Source organism: Gobio gobio, assembly GCF_949357685.1.
Source record: "Gobio gobio genome assembly, chromosome: 22".
Lineage (NCBI taxonomy): Eukaryota > Metazoa > Chordata > Actinopteri > Cypriniformes > Gobionidae > Gobio > Gobio gobio.
The window spans coordinates 48,450,656-48,462,363 of record NC_137118.1 but is presented as its reverse complement, the minus strand read 5'-3'; positions in this window follow the sequence as shown (position 1 = coordinate 48,462,363).

Below are 11,708 nucleotides of genomic sequence, written 5' to 3'. Positions count from 1 at the left end.
CATAAAAGTGCATCCATCCATCATAAAAGTGCATCAGTCCATCATAAAAGTGCATCTGTCCATCATAAAAGTGCATCAGTCCATCATAAAAGTGCATCTATCCATCATAAAAGTGCATCCATCCATCATAAAAGTGCATCAGTCCATCATAAAAGTGCATCTGTCCATCATAAAAGTGCATCAGTCCATCATAAAAGTGCATCAGTCCATCATAAAAGTGCATCTGTCCATCATAAAAGTGCATCAGTCCATCATAAAAGTGCATCCATCCATCATAAAAGTTCATCTGTCCATCATAAAAGTGCATCCATCCATCATAAAAGTGCATCAGTCCATCATAAAAGTGCATCAGTCCATCATAAAAGTGCATCTATCCATCATAAAAGCACATCCATCCATCATAAAAGTGCATCCATCAATCATAAAAGTGCATCCATCCATCATAAAAGAGCATCCATCCATCATAAAAGTGCATCTATCCATCATAAAAGTGCATCTGTCCATCATAAAAGTGCATCAGTCCATCATAAAAGTGCATCTGTCCATCATAAAAGTGCATCCATCCATCATAAAAGTGCATCTGTCCATCATAAAAGTGCATCCATCCATCATAAAAGAGCATCTGTCCATCATAAAAGTGTTTCCATCCATCATAAAAGTGCATCCATCCATCATAAAAGTGCATCAGTCCATCATAAAAGTGCATCTGTCCATCATAAAAGTGCATCAGTCCATCATAAAAGTGCATCCATCCATCATAAAAGTTCATCTGTCCATCATAAAAGTGCATCCATCCATCATAAAAGTGCATCAGTCCATCATAAAAGTGCATCAGTCCATCATAAAAGTGCATCTATCCATCATAAAAGCACATCCATCCATCATAAAAGTGCATCCATCAATCATAAAAGTGCATCCATCCATCATAAAAGAGCATCCATCCATCATAAAAGTGCATCTATCCATCATAAAAGTGCATCTGTCCATCATAAAAGTGCATCCATCCATCATAAAAGTGCATCAGTCCATCATAAAAGTGCATCTGTCCATCATAAAAGTGCATCCATCCATCATAAAAGTGCATCAGTCCATCATAAAAGTGCATCTGTCCATCATAAAAGTGCATCCATCCATCATAAAAGTGCATCAGTCCATCATAAAAGTGCATCCATCCATCATAAAAGTGCATCCATCCATCCATCATAAAAGTGCATCTGTCCATCATAAAAGTGCATCTGTCCATCATAAAAGTGCATCTGTCCATCATAAAAGTGCATCTGTCCATCATAAAAGTGCATCCATCCATCATAAAAGTGCATCTGTCCATCATAAAAGTGCATCTGTCCATCATAAAAGTGCATCTGTCCATCATAAAAGTGCATCCATCCATCATAAAAGTGCATCTGTCCATCATAAAAGTGCATCTGTCCATCATAAAAGTGCATCTATCCATCATAAAAGTGCATCAGTCCATCATAAAAGTGCATCAGTCCATCATAAAAGTGCATCCATCCATCATAAAAGTGCATCCATCCATCCATCATAAAAGAGCATCTGTCCATCATAAAAGTGCATCTGTCCATGATAAAAGTGCATCTATCCATCATAAAAGTGCATCTATCCATCATAAAAGAGCATCTATCCATCATAAAAGAGCATATGTCCATCATAAAAGTGCATCTATCCATCATAAAAGAGCATCTGTCCATCATAAAAGTGCATCTATACATCATAAAAGTGCATCTATCCATCATAAAAGTGCATCTGTCCATCATAAAAGTGCATCTATCCATCATAAAAGAGCATCTGTCCATCATAAAAGTGCATCTGTCCATCATAAAAGTTCATCTATCCATCATAAAAGTGCATCTATCCATCATAAAAGAGCATCTGTCCATCATAAAAGTGCATCTATCCATCATAAAAGAGCATCTGTCCATCATAAAAGTGCATCTATCCATCATAAAAGTGCATCTATCCATCATAAAAGTGCATCTATACATCATAAAAGAGCATCTGTCCATCATAAAAGTGCATCCATCCATCATAAAAGTGCATCAGTCCATCATAAAAGTGCATCAGTCCATCATAAAAGTGCATCTATCCATCATAAAAGTGCATCCATCCATCATAAAAGTGCATCCATCCATCATAAAAGTGCATCAGTCCATCATAAAAGTGCATCCATCCATCATAAAAGTGCATCAGTCCATCATAAAAGTGCATCAGTCCATCATAAAAGTGCATCCATCCATCATAAAAGTGCATCCATCAATCATAAAAGTGCATCCATCCATCATAAAAGAGCATCCATCCATCATAAAAGTGCATCTATCCATCATAAAAGTGCATCTATCCATCATAAAAGTGCATCCATCCATCCATCATAAAAGTGCATCTGTCCATCATAAAAGTGCATCTGTCCATCATAAAAGTGCATCCATCCATCATAAAAGTGCATCAGTCCATCATAAAAGTGCATCTATCCATCATAAAAGTGCATCTATCCATCATAAAAGTGCATCCATCCATCCATCATAAAAGTGCATCCATCCATCCATCATAAAAGAGCATCTATCCATCATAAAAGAGCATCTGTCCATCATAAAAGTGCATCTGTCCATGATAAAAGTGCATCTATCCATCATAAAAGTGCATCTATCCATCATAAAAGAGCATCTATCCATCATAAAAGAGCATCTGTCCATCATAAAAGTGCATCTATCCATCATAAAAGAGCATCTGTCCATCATAAAAGTGCATCTATACATCATAAAAGTGCATCTATCCATCATAAAAGTGCATCTGTCCATCATAAAAGTGCATCCATCCATCATAAAAGAGCATCTATCCATCATAAAAGAGCATCTCTCCATCATAAAAGTGCATCTATCCATCATAAAAGTGCATCTGTCCATCATAAAAGTGCATCTATCCATCATAAAAGAGCATCTGTCCATCATAAAAGTGCATCTGTCCATCATAAAAGTTCATCTATCCATCATAAAAGTGCATCTATCCATCATAAAAGAGCATCTGTCCATCATAAAAGTGCATCTATCCATCATAAAAGAGCATCTGTCCATCATAAAAGTGCATCTATCCATCATAAAAGTGCATCTATCCATCATAAAAGTGCATCTATACATCATAAAAGAGCATCTGTCCATCATAAAAGTGCATCTGTCCATCATAAAAGTGCATCTATCCATCATAAAAGTGCATCTATCCATCATAAAAGAGCATCTGTCCATCATAAAAGTGCATCTATCCATCATAAAAGTGCATCTATCCATCATAAAAGTGCATCTATCCATCATAAAAGTGCATCAGTCCATCATAAAAGTGCATCAGTCCATCATAAAAGTGCATCTATCCATCATAAAAGTGCATCCATCCATCATAAAAGTGCATCCATCCATCATAAAAGTGCATCAGTCCATCATAAAAGTGCATCTGTCCATCATAAAAGTGCATCAGTCCATCATAAAAGTGCATCTATCCATCATAAAAGTGCATCTGTCCATCATAAAAGTGCATCAGTCCATCATAAAAGTGCATCTATCCATCATAAAAGTGCATCCATCCATCATAAAAGTGCATCAGTCCATCATAAAAGTGCATCTATCCATCATAAAAGTGCATCTGTCCATCATAAAAGTGCATCTATCCATCATAAAAGAGCATCTGTCCATCATAAAAGTGCATCTGTCCATCATAAAAGTTCATCTATCCATCATAAAAGTGCATCTATCCATCATAAAAGAGCATCTGTCCATCATAAAAGTGCATCTATCCATCATAAAAGAGCATCTGTCCATCATAAAAGTGCATCTATCCATCATAAAAGTGCATCTATCCATCATAAAAGTGCATCTATACATCATAAAAGAGCATCTGTCCATCATAAAAGTGCATCTGTCCATCATAAAAGTGCATCTATCCATCATAAAAGTGCATCTATCCATCATAAAAGAGCATCTGTCCATCATAAAAGTGCATCTATCCATCATAAAAGTGCATCTATCCATCATAAAAGTGCATCTATACATCATAAAAGAGCATCTGTCCATCATAAAAGTGCATCCATCCATCATAAAAGTGCATCAGTCCATCATAAAAGTGCATCAGTCCATCATAAAAGTGCATCTATCCATCATAAAAGTGCATCAGTCCATCATAAAAGTGCATCCATCCATCATAAAAGTGCATCAGTCCATCATAAAAGTGCATCCATCCATCATAAAAGTGCATCAGTCCATCATAAAAGTGCATCCATCCATCATAAAAGTGCATCAGTCCATCATAAAAGTGCATCAGTCCATCATAAAAGTGCATCCATCCATCATAAAAGTGCATCCATCAATCATAAAAGTGCATCCATCCATCATAAAAGAGCATCCATCCATCATAAAAGTGCATCTATCCATCATAAAAGTGCATCTATCCATCATAAAAGTGCATCTGTCCATCATAAAAGTGCATCAGTCCATCATAAAAGTGCATCTATCCATCATAAAAGTGCATCAGTCCATCATAAAAGTGCATCAGTCCATCATAAAAGTGCATCTATCCATCATAAAAGTGCATCAGTCCATCATAAAAGTGCATCCATCCATCATAAAAGTGCATCCATCCATCATAAAAGTGCATCAGTCCATCATAAAAGTGCATCCATCCATCATAAAAGTGCATCAGTCCATCATAAAAGTGCATCAGTCCATCATAAAAGTGCATCCATCCATCATAAAAGTGCATCCATCAATCATAAAAGTGCATCCATCCATCATAAAAGAGCATCCATCCATCATAAAAGTGCATCTATCCATCATAAAAGTGCATCTATCCATCATAAAAGTGCATCTGTCCATCATAAAAGTGCATCCATCCATCATAAAAGTGCATCAGTCCATCATAAAAGTGCATCTGTCCATCATAAAAGTGCATCCATCCATCATAAAAGTGCATCTGTCCATCATAAAAGTGCATCCATCCATCATAAAAGTGCATCAGTCCATCATAAAAGTGCATCTATCCATCATAAAAGTGCATCTATCCATCATAAAAGTGCATCCATCCATCCATCATAAAAGTGCATCCATCCATCCATCATAAAAGAGCATCTATCCATCATAAAAGAGCATCTGTCCATCATAAAAGTGCATCTGTCCATGATAAAAGTGCATCTATCCATCATAAAAGTGCATCTATCCATCATAAAAGAGCATCTATCCATCATAAAAGAGCATCTGTCCATCATAAAAGTGCATCTATCCATCATAAAAGAGCATCTGTCCATCATAAAAGTGCATCTATACATCATAAAAGTGCATCTATCCATCATAAAAGTGCATCTGTCCATCATAAAAGTGCATCCATCCATCATAAAAGAGCATCTATCCATCATAAAAGAGCATCTCTCCATCATAAAAGTGCATCTGTCCATCATAAAAGTGCATCTATCCATCATAAAAGTGCATCTGTCCATCATAAAAGAGCATCTGTCCATCATAAAAGTGCATCTATCCATCATAAAAGAGCATCTGTCCATCATAAAAGTGCATCTATCATCATAAAAGTTCATCTATCCATCATAAAAGTGCATCTATCCATCATAAAAGAGCATCTGTCCATCATAAAAGAGCATCTGTCCATCATAAAAGTGCATCTGTCCATCATAAAAGTGCATCTGTCCATCATAAAAGAGCATCTATCCATCATAAAAGAGCATCTATCCATCATAAAAGAGCATCTGTCCATCATAAAAGTGCATCTGTCCATCATAAAAGTTCATCTATCCATCATAAAAGAGCATCTGTCCATCATAAAAGTGCATCTGTCCATCATAAAAGTTCATCTATCCATCATAAAAGTGCATCTATCCATCATAAAAGTTCATCTATCCATCATAAAAGAGCATCTGTCCATCATAAAAGTGCATCTGTCATCATAAAAGTTCATCTATCCATCATAAAAGTTCATCTATCCATCATAAAAGAGCATCTGTCCATCATAAAAGTGCATCTGTCCATCATAAAAGTTCATCTATCCATCATAAAAGAGCATCTGTCCATCATAAAAGTGCATCTGTCCATCATAAAAGTTCATCTATCCATCATAAAAGTGCATCTATCCATCATAAAAGAGCATCTGTCCATCATAAAAGTGCATCTATCCATCATAAAAGAGCATCTGTCCATCATAAAAGTGCATCTATCCATCATAAAAGTGCATCTATCCATCATGAAAGTGCATCTATACATCATAAAAGAGCATCTGTCCATCATAAAAGTGCATCTGTCCATCATAAAAGTGCATCTATCCATCATAAAAGTGCATCTATCCATCATAAAAGAGCATCTGTCCATCATAAAAGTGCATCTATCCATCATAAAAGTGCATCTATCCATCATAAAAGTGCATCTATCCATCATAAAAGTGCATCTATACATCATAAAAGAGCATCTGTCCATCATAAAAGTGCATCCATCCATCATAAAAGTGCATCAGTCCATCATAAAAGTGCATCAGTCCATCATAAAAGTGCATCTATCCATCATAAAAGTGCATCCATCCATCATAAAAGTGCATCCATCCATCATAAAAGTGCATCAGTCCATCATAAAAGTGCATCTGTCCATTATAAAAGTGCATCAGTCCATCATAAAAGTGCATCCATCCATCATAAAAGTTCATCTGTCCATCATAAAAGTGCATCCATCCATCATAAAAGTGCATCAGTCCATCATAAAAGTGCATCAGTCCATCATAAAAGTGCATCTATCCATCATAAAAGCACATCCATCCATCATAAAAGTGCATCCATCAATCATAAAAGTGCATCCATCCATCATAAAAGAGCATCCATCCATCATAAAAGTGCATCTATCCATCATAAAAGTGCATCTGTCCATCATAAAAGTGCATCAGTCCATCATAAAAGTGCATCAGTCCATCATAAAAGTGCATCTGTCCATCATAAAAGTGCATCTGTCCATCATAAAAGTGCATCCATCCATCATAAAAGTGCATCTGTCCATCATAAAAGTGCATCCATCCATCATAAAAGTGCATCAGTCCATCATAAAAGTGCATCTGTCCATCATAAAAGTGCATCCATCCATCATAAAAGTGCATCAGTCCATCATAAAAGAGCATCCATCCATCATAAAAGTGCATCCATCCATCCATCATAAAAGTGCATCCATCCATCCATCATAAAAGAGCATCTATCCATCATAAAAGAGCATCTGTCCATCATAAAAGTGCATCTGTCCATGATAAAAGTGCATCTATCCATCATAAAAGTGCATCTATCCATCATAAAAGTGCATCTATCCATCATAAAAGTGCATCTATCCATCATAAAAGAGCATCCATCCATCATAAAAGTGCATCCATCCATCCATCATAAAAGTGCATCCATCCATCCATCATAAAAGAGCATCTATCCATCATAAAAGAGCATCTGTCCATCATAAAAGTGCATCTGTCCATGATAAAAGTGCATCTATCCATCATAAAAGTGCATCTATCCATCATAAAAGTGCATCTATCCATCCATCATAAAAGTGCATCCATCCATCCATCATAAAAGTGCATTTTTCCATCATAAAAGAGCATCTGTCCATCATAAAAGTGCATCTGTCCATGATAAAAGTGCATCTATCCATCATAAAAGTGCATCTAACCATCATAAAAGTGCATCTATCCATCATAAAAGAGCATCTGTCCATCATAAAAGTGCATCTATCCATCATAAAAGAGCATCTGTCCATCATAAAAGTGCATCTATACATCATAAAAGTGCATCTATCCATCATAAAAGTGCATCTGTCCATCATAAAAGTGCATCCATCCATCATAAAAGAGCATCTATCCATCATAAAAGAGCATCTGTCCATCATAAAAGTGCATCTGTCCATCATAAAAGTGCATCTATCCATCATAAAAGTGCATCTGTCCATCATAAAAGTGAATCTATCCATCATAAAAGAGCATCTGTCCATCATAAAAGTGCATCTGTCCATCATAAAAGTTCATCTATCCATCATAAAAGTGCATCTATCCATCATAAAAGAGCATCTGTCCATCATAAAAGTGCATCTATCCATCATAAAAGAGCATCTGTCCATCATAAAAGTGCATCTATCCATCATAAAAGTGCATCTATCCATCATAAAAGTGCATCTATACATCATAAAAGAGCATCTGTCCATCATAAAAGTGCATCTGTCCATCATAAAAGTGCATCTATCCATCATAAAAGTGCATCTATCCATCATAAAAGATCAGTGTCCATCATAAAAGTGCATCTATCCATCATAAAAGAGCATCTGTCCATCATAAAAGTGCATCTATCCATCATAAAAGAGCATCTGTCCATCATAAAAGTGCATCTATACATCATAAAAGTGCATCTATCCATCCATCATAAAAGTGCATCTGTCCATCATAAAAGTGCATCTATCCATCATAAAAGAGCATCTGTCCATCATAAAAGTGCATCTGTCCATCATAAAAGTGCATCTATACATCATAAAAGTGCATCTATCCATCATAAAAGAGCATCTGTCCATCATAAAAGTGCATCTATCCATCATAAAAGAGCATCTGTCCATCATAAAAGTGCATCCATCCATCATAAAAGTGCATCTATCCATCATAAAAGTGCATCTATACATCATAAAAGAGCATCTGTCCATCATAAAAGTGCATCTGTCCATCATAAAAGTGCATCTATCCATCATAAAAGTGCATCTATCCATCATAAAAGAGCATCTGTCCATCATAAAAGTGCATCTATCCATCATAAAAGTGCATCTATCCATCATAAAAGTGCATCTATCCATCATAAAAGTGCATCTGTCCATCATAAAAGAGCATCTGTCCATCATAAAAGTGCATCTATCCATCATAAAAGAGCATCTGTCCATCATAAAAGTGCATCTATCATCATAAAAGTTCATCTATCCATCATAAAAGTGCATCTATCCATCATAAAAGAGCATCTGTCCATCATAAAAGAGCATCTGTCCATCATAAAAGTGCATCTGTCCATCATAAAAGAGCATCTATCCATCATAATAGAGCATCTATCCATCATAAAAGAGCATCTGTCCATCATAAAAGTGCATCTGTCCATCATAAAAGTTCATCTATCCATCATAAAAGAGCATCTGTCCATCATAAAAGTGCATCTGTCCATCATAAAAGTTCATCTATCCATCATAAAAGTGCATCTATCCATCATAAAAGTTCATCTATCCATCATAAAAGAGCATCTGTCCATCATAAAAGTGCATCTGTCCATCATAAAAGTTCATCTATCCATCATAAAAGAGCATCTGTCCATCATAAAAGTGCATCTGTCCATCATAAAAGTTCATCTATCCATCATAAAAGAGCATCTGTCCATCATAAAAGTGCATCTGTCCATCATAAAAGTTCATCTATCCATCATAAAAGTGCATCTATCCATCATAAAAGAGCATCTGTCCATCATAAAAGTGCATCTATCCATCATAAAAGAGCATCTATCCATCATAAAAGTGCATCTATACATCATAAAAGAGCATCTGTCCATCATAAAAGTGCATCTGTCCATCATAAAAGTGCATCTATCCATCATAAAAGTGCATCTATCCATCATAAAAGAGCATCTGTCCATCATAAAAGTGCATCTATCCATCATAAAAGTGCATCTATCCATCATAAAAGTGCATCTATCCATCATAAAAGTGCATCTATACATCATAAAAGTGCATCTATCCATCATAAAAGTGCATCTATACATCATAAAAGTGCATCTATACATCATAAAAGTGCATCTATCCATCATAAAAGTGCATCTATCCATCATAAAAGTGCATCTATCCATCATAAAAGTGCATCTATACATCATAAAAGAGCATCTGTCCATCATAAAAGTGCATCCATCCATCATAAAAGTGCATCAGTCCATCATAAAAGTGCATCAGTCCATCATAAAAGTGCATCTATCCATCATAAAAGTGCATCCATCCATCATAAAAGTGCATCAGTCCATCATAAAAGTGCATCTGTCCATCATAAAAGTGCATCAGTCCATCATAAAAGTGCATCCATCCATCATAAAAGTTCATCTGTCCATCATAAAAGTGCATCCATCCATCATAAAAGTGCATCAGTCCATCATAAAAGTGCATCAGTCCATCATAAAAGTGCATCTATCCATCATAAAAGCACATCCATCCATCATAAAAGTGCATCCATCAATCATAAAAGTGCATCCATCCATCATAAAAGAGCATCCATCCATCATAAAAGTGCATCTATCCATCATAAAAGTGCATCTGTCCATCATAAAAGTGCATCCATCCATCATAAAAGTGCATCAGTCCATCATAAAAGTGCATCTGTCCATCATAAAAGTGCATCCATCCATCATAAAAGTGCATCTGTCCATCATAAAAGTGCATCCATCCATCATAAAAGTGCATCAGTCCATCATAAAAGTGCATCCATCAATCATAAAAGTGCATCCATCCATCATAAAAGAGCATCCATCCATCATAAAAGTGCATCCATCCATCCATCATAAAAGTGCATCCATCCATCCATCATAAAAGAGCATCTATCCATCATAAAAGAGCATCTGTCCATCATAAAAGTGCATCTGTCCATGATAAAAGTGCATCTATCCATCATAAAAGTGCATCTATCCATCATAAAAGTGCATCTATCCATCCATCATAAAAGTGCATCCATCCATCCATCATAAAAGTGCATCTATCCATCATAAAAGAGCATCTGTCCATCATAAAAGTGCATCTGTCCATGATAAAAGTGCATCTATCCATCATAAAAGTGCATCTATCCATCATAAAAGTGCATCTATCCATCATAAAAGAGCATCTGTCCATCATAAAAGTGCATCTATCCATCATAAAAGAGCATCTGTCCATCATAAAAGTGCATCTATACATCATAAAAGTGCATCTATCCATCATAAAAGTGCATCTGTCCATCATAAAAGTGCATCCATCCATCATAAAAGAGCATCTATCCATCATAAAAGAGCATCTGTCCATCATAAAAGTGCATCTGTCCATCATAAAAGTGCATCTATCCATCATAAAAGTGCATCTGTCCATCATAAAAGTGCATCTATCCATCATAAAAGAGCATCTGTCCATCATAAAAGTGCATCTGTCCATCATAAAAGTTCATCTATCCATCATAAAAGTGCATCTATCCATCATAAAAGAGCATCTGTCCATCATAAAAGTGCATCTATCCATCATAAAAGAGCATCTGTCCATCATAAAAGTGCATCTATCCATCATAAAAGTGCATCTATCCATCATAAAAGTGCATCTATACATCATAAAAGAGCATCTGTCCATCATAAAAGTGCATCTGTCCATCATAAAAGTGCATCTATCCATCATAAAAGTGCATCTATCCATCATAAAAGAGCATCTGTCCATCATAAAAGTGCATCTATCCATCATAAAAGAGCATCTGTCCATCATAAAAGTGCATCTATCCATCATAAAAGAGCATCTGTCCATCATAAAAGTGCATCTATACATCATAAAAGTGCATCTATCCATCCATCATAAAAGTGCATCTGTCCATCATAAAAGTGCATCTATCCATCATAAAAGAGCATCTGTCCATCATAAAAGTGCATCTGTCCATCATAAAAGTGCATCTATACATCA